The sequence below is a fragment of the Micrasema longulum genome, unplaced genomic scaffold, assembly GCF_059751315.1.
Source record: "Micrasema longulum isolate JH-2025_06_02 unplaced genomic scaffold, ASM5975131v1 h1tg000634l, whole genome shotgun sequence".
Classification (NCBI taxonomy): domain Eukaryota; kingdom Metazoa; phylum Arthropoda; class Insecta; order Trichoptera; family Brachycentridae; genus Micrasema; species Micrasema longulum.
In genome coordinates this window covers 221788-242574 of record NW_028277830.1, presented here as the reverse complement: position 1 = coordinate 242574, position 20787 = coordinate 221788, and the positions used below count along the sequence as shown (strand labels likewise).

General features: G+C 32.6%; 1 protein-coding gene across 8 annotated transcripts in view; it reads right to left on the bottom strand.

The window, feature by feature from the left end:
- Positions 1-20787, bottom strand: part of LOC148279986 (uncharacterized) — a 169553-nt gene that overhangs the window by 112167 nt on the left and 36599 nt on the right. The window lies entirely within an intron of this gene.

Sequence of the window (20787 nt, the reverse complement as noted above, 5' to 3'; positions counted from 1 at the left end):
AAAAAAATGGAAAGATGTTGTTTTTTTGTGTATAAAAAAAGTTTGTTTTTTAATATTATCAAACAACATTTGTTTTTTGTGGATCTCAATCAGATTATTTCCTTAAATTCCTCATCATTTCTACCCATTTGTTTCTTTTTATTGGATTTTTGGTAACACTAAAATAATATTAAATTCAATACATTAAAAAAAATCGTATTCCTACATAAGTACACCCCTTTGTTGGTGAGACGACCGGAGTTTGGCGTTTGCAAAAAGAATGCTATATTTAAAAAAACATTTATGTTATGGTTTGGAATCCAACCATAAACAAGTACCTAGGTACCTACTTAAATGATATATTTTAATATTATCAATTTTAAATTTTGGAATTTAATCACAAACAAGTAGTTAGGTACCTACTTATCAATGAAAAGTCTTTTTCCAAGCTAATAGCAGGGAAGTTAACGTTCAGGCAGGACAACGTCTGACGGGTCCGCTAGTAATATTATACTTCGGAAAAAAAATGTTCAAAGCCAAAAAAAACATGATCACAACACCAAAGAAAAGGTAAAAATCAGACTCCCATTTAGAAAAAACATGAATTCATAAAATTCTATTTAATATAAGGCAGAGATAATATTATGAAACGGGAAAAAACATTTCTGAAGAAAAAAAAAACAAAATTCATACAGAAGGTTAAGAGATATGTGCTAAATAATAGTTTATACATTAAATATATGTACATTGTTACTATCAGAGCACATTTAAGAATATGTTTTTGTGTGTCTTATTTCAATCTTCAAAATAAAATAAATATAAACTGAAATTAAATTTAGTGCGAAGTCGGCAAGGCATTCACACAAAAAAATATATTTAAATCCATGTAAAGCACTCCTACCATAAACAAAATCATCACTATCACCATAGCATCTGTTACATGAAGGTGAGGAGATCAATCTTACGCTTCTGGTGCCAGTCCAGAGACAGTGAAGCATTGCGGTGTTAATCACCTTATAAACAAATATTTCGTGTAGACCCTACCAGGAATCGAACTCAGGACTTCAAGCAACTACGTTGGTAGGCGAACACACTAACCACTACACCACGAGACGGACTTTTCTCCATTCCATTTAGTTTTCCAGGATTTTAAGCTAAGAGTAGCTATCAAGACGAATACACTCGTTCTGGATTCTGGTTCTATTTCACTCGCAGAATTGTATTATTAATCCGCCTGGACACAGACCTAAAGATAATTACAGGTAAACGTCGTTTTGCGCCGGTTCAATTTACGCCGATTTGCAATTACGCCGGTCGGTGCCAGTAGGCGCCGCGATTCTAATGGCAGACACACTTTTACACGTTGTTTTATTCTATTACCGTGTACGCGAGCAGCCTATTGTGTGTAAGAAAAATAAAAAGGTATGATTATATTTATTTTTTTATTACTATTAAAATTTAAAGAATTTTCAAATATTTGTAGTTTATGGTGGTTCTATAAGAAAGGAAGCATCAATCATAGCAAATAAAATAGGATGCTTTTTTCAAAAAAGTGTGAGAATTTAATTAAGTACTGACGAAATGATGAGTTAGTATTTATTATAAAAATTTAATTATTTATATCAAGATATTATTAGTTATTTTGTAAACGAATTTAAACTGTATTCATCAAATAGATTTATAATTTATTTTGAATATAAAGGATATGTATTAAATAAACAAGTTAGATTGTTCTTAGGATTTTGACACGGAACCTAACCTTATTTCTTCCATTATATTTGTGTCCATTTTGCGCCGATTTTTTTACGCCGCGCCGGTGTCTCTCGGAACGGAACCCCGGCGTAAAACGACGTTTACCTGTACTAAAATTATACTAAGCCCTAGATTTGAGTTAATTTAGCACAAATATTGTACTGAAAAATCAGTCAGTAAAGCTTGATAATGTTCTATAAATTAATAATGCAGAACATTGCGGAATAAACATGTAACACCCAAGTATTCGTTTCATAAAAAAAAGCATCAAACGAGTTTGATACATTCTAACAGAATAATTATTACTTTGCACGTATTGCATCAATAACCACGCAAATATTATCAATTCAATAACCTATACTTCTTACTAGCAATTCATACTTCCTCTTCAGCGTTAATACATCGTAAATCCAAAAAGTTACAGTCACTATTGCTTTGCACTGAGACGCAAGTCATCAGAACGCTTTCTCTTTATCATTAAATCTTACCTCTTGCATTAAAATACGTGGATTAGGGGCAATTATTCACTTAGTAATGTAAATCGATTTAAGCATAGATTGAATAAACGAATAGCCCCCATTTCTGGTGATCGTGGAAGGGTAATGATCCCGGAAGATTATCTCCTGTTCTCATCCGAATCTGTATTTCAACATTAATTTATTTCACTGTTTTAGAATGTACAGAAAATCATTGTTTCGGGTCCCGACTAGCTAAGAAATTCTTTTGTTTAGGCAGGACATTTTTGTTCTGTGTTTTTTTATTAAATTCACTGTCATAAACCGGTCACTGGATATTCCAAATTTGTGGATTAAAGCATCACTCGTCATTTATTCAAATAATAAATTATCTAAATGAGTTTAAAGTTACTGAAAAGTCAGTAAAACCTGTTAAAAGTAAAAAAAAAGTGTTAAATAAAATACACAGAAATAAAACGCATAAATTTAATGAGTAAATTTGTTTATTTTTAGTGCCGTTTAGTCGGTTGTTATGTTATACATTTATGCATATAGCTTTTATGTAACAGGTATTCAATGTACTCTATAGGAACTTAAACTTATTGACTTTAAAGGAATTACAAAAATATAAATATAAATATTTAGAACTCACGGGCCATAAGATGCACCCGAGTACAGCCAGACGCAATCCGAAACGTCCCGATCGCAGGCTTCGGCTGAACCGATGTTTCTGCCGATTTTAGGCCAAAGCCGAAACTTCGGTTGGTCACTACTTTTATGTGACTCAGAAAAGTTCTGCATTCAGATGACGAATTGTATTCCTATAAAATACGTGCATCTATTAGGTGTTAACATAAGGCAGTTTAGTTCATTTTTTTTCAAAATTTAAAAATGAATTTCAAAAGTAAAAATTCAATAATGGAAGACCGAGAAAGACATGGCATTTCCACATCTAACAAATATTTGAAGATGGACATGTCATACGTCGGGATAATCGGCCCGCGTGTATGAGACGATGTATGAATGCCGAGGAACCAATGTCTGTGTGTAAAGACAAAGTGATATGACGTTCTATCCTCTCTGTCGACCATTACGGGGAAACGGACGGATTATTTGTTTGTTTATTTTGTTTATAATGCGAAATATCTGACATTTTGTATAAATAATAGTTCACTACCAAGCAATACGCATTATCTATTAATTTACTGTTATAAAACATATCAACTTCTGCAACGGGTAGATTCCATAAAATAACTTGGTGTTGTCATTGATAGGTATTTGCGATGGGAATATCAGGTCTAGTCACTAAACTCTAGATTGAGAAAGCTGTGCCATCTATTCTGCTCTCTTCGAGACATTCTGGATATTGGCACTCTCAGAAGTGTGTACTTTGTTCTGTTTCAATCTACTGCAACCTATGGAATAGCTGGCTGGGGGGTTGTCTGGCATCCATTTTAAAGCCTCTCATAATTTTATAGAAATTATTATTGAGAATAATATTCCGTTGCTCTCCAACTCCTCAGAACAGTTGTTCTAATACATGAAGGTGCTGGATATGAGACAACTGTACCTAAAAGAAGCACTTACACACTTCTGGTTGAACAATAAGGAGAGGTCTCAGCAAAATGTCAGTACGAGGTTTTCCCAGAGCACGAATTATGTCATACCCAAAACCCGTATGACTTTTACTCAGAGACATCTCTTATTTATCGCACCGAGAGTGTTCGCACCATAGTATTTTATTTTTAATTAAACTCATTAAAATACTCGTAGCATTATATCAACTCATTAATTAACCAAAAAAAATGATAATGATCCTTAAGATAAAAATAACTTTATTTAATTTACTTTCATATAATTTTGAATTATCTATCTTTATCTCTGTTTTGTATAAATACATTAAACTCCTTAATAAAGATACCAGTCTCGAAGATGTCGCGAAAGCGATGAAACCGGTCACTGGATATTTATGGATTAATGTATAAATTAAATTTGTGGATTAAAGTATCACTCGTCTTTTATTTATATAATAAACTAGCTGACCCGACAGACGTTGTCCTGACCGAACGTTGGTTCGCCTGCTTATTACTATATTATCCTATCTTGGAAAATGACTTTTCATTGATAAGTAGGTACCTAGGTACTTGTTTATGGTTGAATTCCAAAACATAAAATGAATATTTTTTCAAATATGGCATTCTTTTTGCAAACGTCAAACTCCGGTCTTCTCCATCTCACCCGCATAAATAAAGGTTTCAGCTCTTTAACTTCACAAACATTAACAGGTAAAAGAATTGAAGAAATATAGATGTTCAAATATGGGCAGAATGTTACACAGTGTATAAAGTGGCCACTTAAACTAGCCATTGACAGGTCATAATCCCTGTAGATGCCTAGACTTCTATATTACCTTCTCTTAAATGTTATTTGGTTGATTTGGGATCTGAAGTTGGTAATTTAAAATACGACCGGGTGGATTTTTCAGATATTTGTAATTTGATTAGAGTAGTTAATTTCGATGCTTGGAAAGTGGAGTGGAATTTTTCTAAATTGTCAAAGGGAATTTTTTATAGTAATATCCAGCCTGATATTCCCTCCAAACCTTGGTACAATAGCGCGTGTAAACTCAATAGGTCTAGGATTGTAACTTTTTGCCGTATCAGATCTGGCCACTGTTGCACTCCGTCCCATCTTTTTAAAATTAAAATTTTAGACTCCAATGCCTGCGAATGTGGAGGCATTGGAGATCTTAATCACATTTTTTTTACATGTCCTTTAATGACTGGGAGGAATAAATTATTTGATATTTTACTTATGTTTTTTAAAACCTTTCCAATTCATTTATCTCAATTTTTTTCTTGTACAAATTGTTTATTGATCAATTCTGTTTATATTTTTTTAAGTTCAAACTGTTGCCTATTATGATTTGTAATAATTGTGTCATTGAAATAATTATGTTTAAATTAATTCTTTATTTTTTTACAATAAATTTAACTTACATTTTTAGGTTGATGTAAAATATTTTGTCATTATTACTTCCGGCGTTTAATTTTTAATTTTAATTTTAATAGTTATAATTTATTATTAATATAAGGTTAACTTTGTTAATATTTTCATTATTTTGTTGTAATTTTTCTAGTTATTAAGTTCTATCATCCTTCTAATTTTACTGAAAGTTTCTATTTTCTGTTATATAGGCACTATCAGGTTTTGGTGGGTTTTTCTGTTAGTGCCTATTTCAATTTATGTTGAAATTTTTGTTGGTTTGGATATGTGTTTATTATTGCAATCGATATTTTGTTGTTATTCTTGTACTTATATTTTTCTTGTCTTTTGTTTGTATCTATATTGTTATTCCTTTATGTTTATGTTTTTCTTATGTTTATAAATGTAACTTGTTTTTGGCCGATGTTATCAAGTTTTGGTAGTAGGCCCTAATAAAGAAAAAAAGAAAAACGGAGGGGTCTACTTATCTAAGAATACAATTTTTAAAAATGTATTGAATTTAATATTATTTAGTATTACCAAAAATCCAGTAAAAAGAAAAAAATGAGCAGAATTCATTTAGAATTTAAGGAAAGAATCTGATTGAGATCCACAAAAAACAGTTTGTAAACATTCAAAAACAAACTTTTTTTATACGCAAAAAAACAAAATCTTCCCACTTTTTTATAAGTGCATTCTCCTCGAATGAAACCCTGGTAGATCGATGAATAAAACATTTATGCTCCTAACTTATTTTTTACATATAAGATTGCACATTTTAATATCTACGAACACGCACAGCGCAAAGATCTATATTTCTCTAAAAACAGCACGTAAATCGGTTGAACTGTTAAGGAGGAGTACGGTGACATCACACGTACAGAGGAATTATATATATAAAGATTACAATGAACTTCCATCAAGAATTTTAACCTACAAACTTGAATGTTTTATTTAAATAAGTTTCGATTTCGGTTTCAGCCGAAACTAGAACTCATTTTCAAATGTTTAATTGCCTCCCCTGTAAAACTTGCTTAAATGCAGTAAGAATAGTTCTGGATTTAGCTGACGATTATTTAACACGTAACGAAGATTCGAACTTAAATTTTGTAGAAAAATATGTTCTGTTAAAACAGAAATCTCTGTAAAATCTCACAATCTATTAGAAGATCGTATGGTTTCTCTTATAATGATTTGGGTTCTTACAACACAACAAGTAAGGTTTTTAACTGAGCGTAGTTATGCAGAAAGCAGCCAGCCATGGAAAAGTGAAACTGAGATAAAAGCACCTTTGTGAAAAGAGTGAATAAACAAATCTCCATAACAATTGGAATGTTTTTGAATTTGAATGAATTAACAAATGATAAACAAGGAATATATTAGTTTTTTTTTTACATTACAATCAAGAATTTAATCATGTATTTGACCAGTTGTAATGATTTTTTAAATCGTCAAGATTTCTGGTGCTATGGGTGTTTTCTGCAAATTAAGAAATACCGTTTTTGTGATTGATACCATTTTCAGAAGGTGACTAAAACAATTTTTTGTATGAAAACGATTTAACTGTTTAAAGCAGAATATATAATTAACTTTACAGCACCCGATAACATCAACATCTCATTTTTTCAAAATTGTGGACTGGCTGCTTTCTGCATAAATACGTTCAACTGACCAAACTTTAATACATCAGTACATATGGTGTTTTGTAAGTTTTAAATACCAGCTTATTGCAGGTACTCGCAATAGATTTTATTGATAAAGTAACAATCGTAATGTTATTAAATTAATACCTACATAAATGTAGATAGCGCAACATTTTAAGTTTTATATTTGCTGATTTAAATCATACTTAAATATCTGTAGTATGTACGTACTATATAGATACGCATTAACATATACGTAGGCCTTATGTTGTATACTATATTTATCTAGTAAATATAAAATCATATTTTAAACGAAAACATCTCTCATTTATTTTATTTTATTTTATTTCAATGTAAGTTAAAAAAACATGTGTGTAGCAAATAAGTCAGCTCTTAAAAAGTAATAGTATTCGGGTTGACTTATAAGATTTTTTCCTGTATTTTCTAAAATGATGTGTTATTAATATTGTGAACGAATACCATTGTGTTATTAATATTAAAAGCCTTTACTTTATGGTCAAACATACTACTAAATGTTATTAAATATTTGCATATAACCACTTAACGACTTATCTATGTCTACTGGTTTCGAGACTTAGCCGTCTCTTCGTCAGTGCATGTTTGTCCTAATCAGTGCATGTGCTTATTAAAATGCATGTCATGTTGGTTTTATATTTTTGTGCAACAACTATGGTGAAGGTGTATAGTGGGTTTTGCAAGTTGGTTTAATTGATGTTCCGGCAAAAGGACGGGAACGTCTCGAAATTGGTAGACATATAAAAGTCAGTAAGTGGTTATATAAAAATATTTAATAACGTTTCGTAGAATATCTTTATATTCGTATTCTTTGTTGATAATGTGTTGGTACTTTTAATTTATTTAACATTGACTTGACCCTTGTGTATCTGATTTTTTTTCTTCGGGGATATTTTTGAATCTTTTTTTGTAATATGGTGAATTCGTTGAAAATTTATTGTGGTTTGTGTGTAGTGTCTGGTGTGTGGTTCAGTGATTGTGTTGTAGGTGATTTTGCATGAACCCTTATCAACAAATCTCCTGGTTTTTCCCAAAATTAAAAATGTTTTTATCTTTGAAATATTTTTTGTTACCACCTTAGTGTTGAATGAATGTGATGAAATGTAAGTTTCAAGTGTACATAGTTTAGAATATTGATAAAATATATATAGTTTAATGATATTTATATATTATTTAATGTTAAGACTTTCACATTTTTTTATGTTTTTACTATTTTAAGACCAAATAAAAAAAATATGTACTAAAAAAACAAAAAAATTACGTCAACTTTCTTAGAACTCGAACCCGGTACCTCAAGCTTAAAAAGCGAACGCGGCAATCACGGCACTACCAGGTAAATTTTTCTTAGTTTTTTAAAAATAAATAATCAGAGATACACAAATATTTCACTTTCTGCATTTTCAACGATTTTTCTCACTCTCTATTAAAACATTGAAATCAAGTTGGAGTGGAGTAGGGTTCGAACTTCTGACCACTAATCTGAAAGTGCGCCGGCATTAGCCACGGAATCACAACCCGACTTTACATATTAATTCATTCTTAACACGATTAACCCTTTTCAGGATTGTTACTTGCGTGCAACCATTGAGCCGAAAACACTAGTCAAAGATTATTTTTATATTTCTCAAACGTAACTGTATTTTTCATCCGCCCGAATATAGAGTAATTGAGTAGCTATGGTTTATCACTGAGAATCGTAAAAATTACACGCCATAGAGTTTTCATCTAAAATTACTTACGTCGAAGCTCTGAAATACGTCGAACACTAAACTAATGACCACCTTTGTGTAAAGTTGCGAGTTGGGAGCCTCAGAGGTGGCAGTGTGTAGGGTGAACGATCTCGTGGCTTTTGTTGCCATCGTTTTTTCTTATCTCGCGAGCAGAAACAAACGTCACTCTGTGAAAATACTGCTCCGAGGAGTTAGTCTACGTGTTGCTGACCGGTCTTCCGAGTCCTTGAAGTATTGCAAACATACATACTTACAGCATTACCTATATCGGGCGCTGATGTGGCTAAGGAGTGGAAGAACCAACTGGCTTTGTATATGAGAGATATCACAACGAATTTTTATATTTTGTTTTATCTATAATATTGAACAGCCAATTACAACAAATACGTGAATGAAAATACAGTCAACCCTCCTAGAACGCGATTAATTCATACCGCGTTATATGAAAACCGTGCTACAAGAAAAATTGAATTAATACTAAAGGATTATTCATACCGCGTTATATAGAAACCACGAGACTGATTATTTTTTAATTTAACACATACAAAAACAAACAAACAAACAAACCATCACGCCGTTTCCCCGTAAGGGTAGGCAGAGAGGATAGAACGCCACAACACTCTATCTTTGCATACAGATCTCGCTTCCTCTACATTCATACATCTTCTCATGCACGCGCGCCGATTATTCCGACTTTTGACATGTCCATCTTTAAGTATTTGTTGGATTTGGTCATGCCATGTCTTTCTCGGTCTTCCTCTATTTCTGCATCCATCAACATTCGCATTGTAAATATTCTTAGCCGTTCTCTCGCTGTCCATTCGTTCTACATGTCCAAACCAGCGCAGAGCTCCTTTCTTGATTTTGTCGATAATGCTTGTCTCAGCCTTACATAATGTACGGATCTCAACATTTGTGCATCTATCGTACATAGTTTTACCACACATTCGCCTGAGAGATCGCATTTCGACAGCATTCAGCTTACTTTCATCCCTGTTTTTCCAAGTCCATACTTCGCTCCCATACATCAGGGATGGGACCAGGACTCCGTTGTGAACTGCCAATTTTGCCTCTTGTGACAACCATTTATTTGCCAAGGTCGATTTAAGTGCACCGTTCACTCTGTTCCCGGCACTCACCCTCCTTTCAATATCTTTCTCAGTCATTCCATCCCTAGTGAACATACTTCCCAGATACACAAATTCCTCTACTTGTTTTAGTATAACTCCATTCACAGTGATTTCACATTTAGTCATACTTTCATTTCTTTCAAAAACCATCACATTCGATTTATCGACATTCATCAGCAAATCGCTTCTCTTGCATACATCGTAGACCTTTGTTACCAAGAATTGCAGTTCCTCTTTGTTATCAGCAAGGAGTACAGCATCGTCAGCATACAAAAGACAATTGACTTTTAAATCACCCATTTTTGCTCCCATTCTTAAGCCTTTCAGTTCTTTCATGCAGTTATCGATATACACGTTGAACAGCCATGGTGACATAACACATCCCTGCTTCACTCCTTTATGAATGTCAAACCACGATGTGTATGATCCATTTACCCTAACACATGCTGTGCTGCCTTTATACAGAGAAGCAATAGCACGTGTTAGATTTACGCTTACTCCGTACTCCGATAACACCTTCCATAATTTTTCTCTGTCAACTCTATCAAACGCTTTTTGCAGATCGACAAATGCGCAGAAAAGCTTTTGGTTTTTAGCAAGAAATTTTTCTGTCATGTTTCGTAAAGCAAATATTTGATCCATACATCCTCTTCCATTCATAAAACCGCTCTGAATATCCCACACTCTATCCTTTGTAACTTTTCTTACTCTATCAATCAGTATTCTTCCATACATTTTGCCAACAGCGCTCAAAAGGCTGATTGCTCTATAATTTCCGCATTCTACTCTTGAACCTTTTCCCTTGTATAGAGGCATAACAACAGCCCTTCTCCAGTCTGGAGGAGTGTATTCCTCCTCTAAACATCGGTTGAAAAGTTTGTGCAGCCATACAAAAATTATTTCACCGCCCGCCTTTATAAATTCTGTAGCAACATTATCAAAACCTTGCGCTTTTCCATTCTTCATATATTTGGCAGCAATTCTTATTTCTTCCATTCTTATCTCTGTCGTACCATCATATGCATTTAAACTTACCTGGGGAGGTGCTGCAGTGCTTATATTTCCTGTATGTGTTTCATACACCTCCTCAAAGTATTCCTTCCATCTTGTTTTTATTCCACTATCATTTGTCACCATTTTCCCATCTTTTCCTTTTATAGCTGTCATACATCCACTTTCATTACTGTTTCGGGAATTTTTCACCGCTTTCCAGAATATCTTTATATTTTCTTGGAAGTTCTCGGTCATTTTGATTCCCTCTTTTTTTTTCAACAATTTTTTTCGTTCACACACACCTTGTTTCACTCTCTTCTTACATTCATTATATATGCTTTTTAATTCTGCATACCTATTACCAATCGCTTTATTCACTGTCAGCAGATTTAACCATGCTTCCTTCTTTTCTTGCACTAGTTTTTTTATTCCATCGTCCCACCAAGCATCACCTTTCTTTCTTCCTTGTTTCGTTATACCGCATATTTCCATTGCAGATTCACACATACCATTTTTCAAACATTCCCACATTGCATCAATACTCATATTTTCCACACATTCATCGATCAGTTTAAGATTTACGGCCCTTTCAAATTTATCTTTTATGCAATCATTTTGGAGTTTTTCAACTTTGACTCTAGAAGGCGCCTGCATTTTGCGGGTCTTGGACCGCCATCCTTGAAACAAGATTACCCTTGATACCACCAAGAAGTGATCTGTTTCCATTTCGGCTCCTCTGTACACCCGCGTATCAACTGTTACAGGCCTCAATCTAGAGTCAATGACTACATAGTCGATAATAGATCTTTCATTGCCTCTCTCCCACGTATACTGGTGGATTTCCTTATGATCAAAGAACGTATTTGACACAAAAAGATTCCATTCCAGGCATACTTCTAGCAGTCTTCTTCCATTATCATTCTGTTTTCCATCCCCGAACATGCCTAGGGCTGACTCCATCCCGTCTCTTCGAGTTCCCACCCACCCATTCAAATCTCCCGCAAGTATTACTCTCTGACTATCTTTTTTTCCATTCATTACATTCATCACACTTGTCCAAAACTTATCCTTCTCAGATTCGCAGTCGGAATTCACAGGAGCATATCCTATTAATAAAATAATACTCGTCAATCCAATCTTGAATCTGACAAACATAAGTCTAGAACTTATAAGGACATACTCTTTCATACACTCTATCATTCTGGGCGATAGAAACGCGGCAACACCCTGGCAGGCTCTGTCTGTATCGGGGACACCTGACCAAAGAACCAGGGCGTCACCGTGTTCCATCGAACCGCTTCCTTTTTTCCAACTTTCCGTTATACATAATATATCTAAACATTTATTCCTCATCACATCACACAATTCGTTCATTTTTTCACCCATGCGTCCCCTTATATTCCATGTCGCAATTCTGCATTCTTGCGTTTTCCTCCTCTGTGCGCCCCCACGGAAGGAGCGACCTGACGGGTTGCGAGCCTCATCGAAGTTTCATTCTCAAAGTCCAAATTTTGAAGGATAGGTTTAATAAACAAAATTATATGCAACTATAATATAAATGACAATTACTATTTGTAATTTTACATTTCTTATTGTAATTTTACGTATTTGCCTCGTGGTGCAATGATCAGCCCGTTTACCTACTATGCTAGATGTCCCGGATTTGATTCTCGGCATAGTTGATGTGAAATATTTATTTAAAAGGGTGTTTTTACACTAGAATACTTAATAGTTCCTGGACTGGTATCTAAAACGTAAGACTAATCATCTTGCCTTCACTTAACGAAAATGATCAAGATACGCTGCGATTGGTGTACCAATGCAGTGCCTAATGTACCAACAGGTGTGGAAAGGGAATGATGATGATGATTATGATTGTAGGTTTTTTAAATATGATACATAGTTCATATTATAGTAAAATTATAAAATATTTTTAAAAAAAATTGTAAACTTAATTTAATACATATTCAATGCTTTTCATTCATCAACACCATAATATATTTAATACTTCAAGTAAAAATAATAAGTACTTTGGCGGACGTTTTGCTAAAAGCAATGTCTTCCAGCCAACCAACAAACAGACTGGTCAAAAGAAGAGTTGGTCGAAATTTTGTACTAAAAAACCATAAATATATATATCAAAAGATGCATGTATTTTTTTATTTTATTTATTTACAATTTTAAAAAACCCGTTAGGGTTACATTAGAAATTTAATATTGTCTAGTCATTTTATGTCTCGTCTAGTCTAGTTAGTTCAGTCATCATGTGCTTTTTCAGATTGGTTTTAAATTTGTCTCCATTAAAAGTTTTCAAGTAGTAAGGTAGGTCGTTGTAGTGTTTAAGTCCATACAATTAAAAAAACCAAATAAATTAAACTAACAGTGGTTTTATAATTCGGAAATAAGGCTTGCACATATAAACTTTTAAAAAAAAATAACATTAAGTTATACATATTAAATTATGAGGAATGTGAAATCGGAAAATGAGTTTAGAAGGGAGAAAAAGAAACCAAGGAAAGAAAAAGGGATAAAAATATGCACATTAAAAATTTAAGGAGTTCAGGATTCTAGGGATTTATAATAATGTTATATTATGTATTATTGGACTGATACTTTTTTTTCTAATGGAACGAAAATCAATTATATTTTTCTAGTTTGCTCATAATTACGGTTATTCCCTGATTGTACATGATTGACACGTATACTTTCCAATCAAACAACGTGCAGATGAACGCAAAAAAAACTTTTCAAGTCATTTATGTTACTGGAATGTTGTCTTGTATGAAAAACTAGTTATGGGAGGGTTGTTCGCAATTTTTGCTTCGCGTTATATGAAAACAGCGTTATAAGAATACTTCGTCATGGAAGAGTTGACTATACATATATATAAATAAAAAGTAGAAAAAATATTTATTCAGAAATTACAAAATAAGGACAATAAAATCAGTGTTTACCTACAGTCCATACTACGCGTTAGTGTCAATCCTCCTTTATCCCATACTGCATTTAATTAAAATAAACATAAATTGAAGAAATTATTACTGAATGAGAAAATTTTGGTTTCCATTAAGGAAATAACGGCATTTATCGATATTATTCCTGGCCGATTACCTTTCTTTCCCATCTTTCCCTTGACCCATCCTTATAGTACCGACCTTACATCAAGATAGAAGATATTCAAAATTAGAATATTTGCATTTGGAACAGAACAGAGCAGAATTTTTGACACATTGCATAAAAGTTCTTGGATTAGTCGCGCGTCGTTGTAAACACCGCTACATTTCATAATCCAGTGCCCAAAATCGAAGAATATCCCCATCGTATCGAAGGTAGGTCCATTCCATGTTCCTATCCTTTCTTCAAATATTTCCAACCTTTCACAAAACTCAATGAAGTTAGTTTTTTTCGCTACAGACTGCTTTTCGTTAACAGCTGTTATGAATGATCAGTTTGATCACTTTTTAGGTGCTCAAACACAGGCGGAATGGTAAATATTTCTCTAATGTTTAGTTAATCCAAACAACCACAGGTCATAAACCTTGCAATATTATGTTACATTTTATGTTTTTGTCCTTTTTTAACTGCAACGAATTCGTTATAAAGACATATAAGCTGCCTCATTGTACAAAGCGTTTTGACGATAAAATAATCAATTGAATACCCAAAAATATCGGAAAGCATATGTATATTTTAATTGCAATGTTTGAATTGCAAAAATGGGTTTAAATTCACCCAAGTAAAATACAGTAATTTTAGATAGTACATATAACCAGATCACCATTGATATTTTGTGTAATATACATATAAGTGCAGATAAACAATAGATTTTAATGACAGGATTTCAAAACCTATAGGTACTATGCAGATATTCTACCAGTTTCTACATTATCCAATAGGTAGGTACAAATGTAGCACCTGGATTGGTATTTTCTACTGATCGCTATACAAGAATTTTATATCAGCCTTCATCTACATGCATACGTAATAGTACACATAATATGATTTGTATTACGTGTATGTATGTGTATGTTTATATATTATTGAATTTTCTGCTGGAAAGACCCAACGATTAAAACAGGAATTTAATGTATGAGAAGACATCAACGCAAGGACAAGCGCACTATAGATAAGGAAAATAATTGCATTGCACGGCCTCTTTCAAAGGTTTTAATTGACTAGATCGGTGATTTAATATTAAATAATTACCGTATTTTTCGGACTATAAGACGCAATTTTTTACTTTGTAAATTCAACCAAAATTTGGGGTGCATGTTATGGCCCGATGCGTCTTATCGTCTTCTCGTCTTAGAATACGGTAAATATTTACAAATTAATTCATCCCTAATTATCTTTTTTTGTCTTAAAATAGCACAAATATTATACGTTTGTATAAATAATATGAATGTACTGATATTTATTTAAATCTAATTATAATTTAACTATACATACTTCAATAATGCAATGATGATTACTTTATTTATTTATTTAATAAATATTGCGTTTTAAAGCGTTATTTTAAAAAATAAAATAAAATACCGATTCATTTATCCATGACCTCTTTAAAAAAATGCACAAAAAAAGTAAAAGCTACAATATTTGCAAGACGAATTATATAAATCAGTGAATGATATTATTATTTTAAAGTGCACTACCACATCGCCATAATATTTAAAATTACTATGCCGATTGTAACTAGATGACCGTCAATCCGTTCCGTAATAAGATTCCGGGGCTGTAATAGCAGCAAACATGAAACTACCATCCCCCTATCTCTAGCCCAGGACAGGGTAGGTACTTTCCCTCTGTAGGTAGTATGTATGTACATAGTACCTACGCAGTATATATTATTATGTAGTTAGTAGGTGCTGAGTACTGAAGACCACCAAGTGACATTGACCTCCTGGGACGAGTTCAACTTAACCCCGTCGCTATAAACGTGTTATATATATTATACTAATCAATAATCGAGAATAGCCATCGGTTAAATACGGAATTGAGGCAAGAACTTACAACTCGATAGTGAAACTATTTTTGGAAGATTTATTTTTGCAATCAAATACTGTAGATATCTAACACTGATATATTTTTTTATTTTTTTTCATATTTTAGAAATAAAAACGTTTTAAGGCATATTTAATGATCGTGTTTTGTAACTACATACTTACATAGTATAATTCACATGTTGTAATGCACACGTGAAAGTTAAAATCGAAGATTTTTTAACATTACATCAAATATAATTTTTTATTTGAAAATGCTTTTTTAGATAGGTTGACAGTAAATATACAAAGCATCAAAAACACCAATCCAGAAAAAGGAAAAATATCTAAAATACATTTTTTTTCTTTTTAATGAAAAAATCAAATGACATGATTTTACTTTAATATTTTATACAGTTTCATATTAATGTTTATGATATATTTTTTAATTACTAATTATATTTATTTATAGCGTAATAAAACACATAAGTAATAGGTTTAACACACAATAAACCTACTCGTATGTCAAAAATAATATAAAGAAAAATTAAATCTATGATTGTGCAGTATTTAATTTGATTCATTTAATAAAATCAAAGTAAATAAACTCTTAACAGATGGCTAAGCAATGACTCAAAACTACGTATCCTTATTCATATAAATATGTATTACGTAGGTATACGTTTTTTATATATTTTAATTTAATAAACAACACAAGGTGCTTTTTATACATAAAGAGAAAAATACATAAACCAATAAACACTCGAGTAAGTAAAAGTAGAATACGACAGTTGAAAATAAATTAATACTGACTGTAAATTCGCAGTGAACTTAAAAAAGGATTGAGTTTTTCTACTGACGTTTCTTGGTGGAACTGCATTTTAATTATAATAAAAAAATACTTTTATAGTTTTATTCCACTTTTATTTATATTTTTTTTACCAGTCTGACGATGTCGGTCACGACAAAACCCGGTCACTAGTAAAAAAACTATGAAAAAATATAAATAAAAGTGGAATAAAACTATAGAAGTTTTTTTTTTTATTTTACATATTTATTACAGCAATATACAAGTAATTATTTATACAACAAATTAATTCAGTAGTAAAAGTAAGCATACATATTTTTTATTTTTGCTGTTGGTTCATCTATTATTATAAAAAAAAGGATGATAGATGATTCACTTGAATCAAAATGAAATGGTGGAAATGTTTGTTTATAAATGAAAAAGTCGTGCAATTTCGCAAAATATGTCTTTGAGTAATCATTATTAGACCATCGCCATTTTAGTGGCTAACGTTTTTTTGTGCTTCTGTGTTCCAGAAAACATCTGCATTACGCCTAAATAAAATAACTCTACTGTCGGAATGATCACCAAATCAAATTCGCTTTGTGTTAACTTCACACGATGTCGAATGCACAACAAAAAGAAAAGTTACCAAAATTCCAAATGACAGCAAAAAATCCGCTTATGAAACTGAATAGAAACAAAAAATAACGGTAGTCACCGTAATGTTTAGTTTTAAATGTAGTCAGTGTCATTGGTAAATTTTTGTCTTCTTTAAAATATTGTATTTTTATCATCATAAACCTATTTGAATATTAATTAATATTTTAGACTTTAAAAAATATAATGTATTTAAAATTCATATTTAAATTTATTTTTATTTATTGACACTTTATATACATATACAATAAATATACATAAAAGGGCGGGCATATTGCCTTAAGGCAATTTCTTCCTACCTACCCAAACCGTTCAGTTTGAGAAAATTATAAATACATGGACATATTGAATCTTACAATTTTATACAAAAATTAAAAGCAAAGATTAACAAAAATAAATATATGTATAAAAAATAAAAAATAACACTTTACTATGAAGAGAGGAGAGGGGATGGGAAGGAAAGAAGAAGGATAAAGGAACAATTCAAATATTTAGATAGTGACATTTCAATCTCGACTTAAATGTAAATAAAGAAGGGGCGTCTCTAACATTAGTTGGTAGATTATTCCACAATCGAGCGGCTACTACTGTGAAAGAGGAGGCAAAAAAATTAGAGCGATGACAGGGTATTAAAAGGGTTCTCTCGTTACTAGAACGAAGAGATAGTCCGTGTTGTGAAAGAGGTTGGATGAGCTCTCTCAGATAAACAGGCTATTTCAACAGAGAGGAAAAACATATTTGAGAAGGGAATATGGAAGTCTAGGCGTTTACAGGCCAAACCAGCCAATGACAGGTCATAAGCCCTGTAAATGTCTAGACTTCCATATTCCCTTCTCCAATATATTTTCCCTCTCTGTTGAAATAAATTTAAATATGAACAACTCCCTAGGGAAGAAATCCAGCCAGTCTGCAAGCATTTGGACATACTCAAACATTGTTTATTTAAAATTCACTTGTTATTTTTATAAAACTTAGTGTACCACTAATATTCTAGCTTTTATAAAAAAATATACTTCCACATCATTTCAATAATTTGTTACAAAATGTCGCTAGTGACCATATTTGGTGAACACACATCTTTTGGCTTTTCTGACACTTCTCTTTTTAATTAACGATAACAACAAGGCTTATTTTATTTTATTTCATTAATGTAGGCGCGCGTTTACATAAGCATCGTGTTATACAAAATTGTTTCATGACACGAAATCGAAAAAATTCTTTGGTATCAGAATCATGATCCAAAGGTGATATTCTTACTAAAAAAAAGTTTGAAGAGTTTAAACTTTAAAATTCTCCGCAATACCAAGATGCGAGAACCGAAAAATATGCAACTAAACAATATAACGCTGTTTTAAGATGCTTAACGTATTGTCGCGTTTTACGATCAACATGTTGCTAACATGATAACTTTATTGCAAAAATGTGTTAACCCCGCAATTGACGCTTTCTTTGCCAGAATTGCCAACAAGTTTTGTTTATTTCAAACGGCAGTTTGCAATTTGGGGATTTATACTGATCGAAAACCGCAAGGTATTTTTAGCGTCTGGTTTAAAACATGAAGGTTTCATAATAGGCACCATTTTACAAAAAAAAAACCAAGAATAATCCCGAAAAAAAATAAACAGATACACAAGAGAAAGTCGATGCTGAATTACTTAATTAAAGTACTTACTCACTGTAAACAAAGAAGACCCCTTTCAATATGATGATTTTCGTTCAAAAAATCATTATTTTGGAAAACCCACAAAAAAAACTTATTTTAAGCTAACCCGAAAAATGCACCTGATATTAAACATTAATTATCGCAGTTTGATAGGTACTCGTAGGTACCTACCCATTTATCCACAAAGCAATGCAAGTGCTGGTTATGGTATTGCGTTACTACCTATGAGTACTGTTTAATATCTAGTTTTTGTATTCAATGCGCAATTCAATTAGTAATATGCTTCCTGCCTAAGTAAAATTCGCGCATTATCCAAGTAACCACAGAACAGAGAATTACCTACATGTAACTTTAGTCGCACAATACTAAGAAATATTTCCCCCCACAACAGGCGCCAAAGTGTCTGCAGAGTATAAATACTAATCGTAATAGGTATAAACAATAATTTACTGGAAGCCATTGTCTTCGAGTCGCATAGTCCAATCATGATAATGTTGCGCATACCGCATAAAGTAGGATTATCGACATATTCCGTTGGATAAGAAACTGACGCACGTTAGTGGAATACAGGCTCAAGGCATACTGTCAACTTTCTGATTTTCATTAGAACAAATCCGTTGCCCATTCGATGTAAAGTAAAATTTATGATAAATATGTATGTAGACAAGTTGACCAGTGACCGGAGACCAGTCCGGCGGAGGCTTATTGAGGCTACTCGCGAGTCTAGCGCTGGTGACTAGTGACTAGTGACCCGCTGTTGGCGGATCGATTTATTGCCCGGAGTGAGCGGACGATGCGCGCCATTGTTCGATAACTTTATTATCTGCCAGAGTGACTTCAGGATTGATGAGTCGATTCTCTACGTGACCATGTTAACTCTGCACTGAGCCTACTTTCGCACCATCCGATGGGTTCTGCGCAGCGCAGTGTGCGCACAATACTCGCATATCTACATAACCTCCATCTACTCGTGTAAACTGCAATTCCAATAAGCATCTTCTTCGATATATTGCAGTTAGTTCTGGCGTAATGATAAATTAGTAGGCAGTAGAGCAGATGCAATAAATCACCCCACCTCGGATTCCTACCTACGTACTACGACTTGTACTGCATACCCATGACCTACGTACATTATTTAATTTATTAATTCAGAAATCGTTTCATGCATTATTTATTCACGTTTTTAGAGCTTAAACGATCTTTAAATGTGCACTATGTGGAACATAAAAACATTTTTAACTACGTCGTCTCATTCTGTTTTAAATTTAACCCATTATTTTAAGAAAATAATATTTATTTTCGCAACTGTAATGTTTCTTTCTCCCATCTTTAAAAACTGCAAAAGCTTAATTTTAAAATGGTATTATTTATACAAAACAATGATTCGTTTGTTTTTTTACTAAATCATTTAATGGCATTAAGGTTGTAAGATTTTTCACACAATATTTTTTTTTTTACGTCTGAGACCTCCATGAATTAGAAATGTTAAACTTTTTCATTTACATAAATTTCACGTAAACATGACGAAAATTATAGTCGTCCTAAAACGGTAAACACGGGTTGGTACGTTTTGTCTCATCTCTAGTTATTTAGTAGACTGTTTCTATTATTAGATACTACTTACTGTAATCTGTCAACCGGCGCCGACACTTCAGTGAATAAAAAGGTCCATTAAAAGAGTACAACAGAAGACGTCTACTTTTTGTTAATTTACCAAATCTAGTGTTCAATCAGTATCTTCTTAAGTATGGACTTACCGTCTTTACCGAAGGCCCCTAGTAACTTTTTTGGATAAGCAGGTGGCTTTAATTGACAGAGCCAATAGTTAACGAAAGTTTTTCTGTCGATTTTCTCATTCCACTTTCAATGTCGCTTTTAAAAAAAACAGTTTTATTTCGCAATCCGCATTTCACGGAGTCGAGCGAAGTATCTACGCCAGTTTACGCTGGGTAAACTTAATATTTAATCCGTTGGATCAGAAGTACAATCACCTCG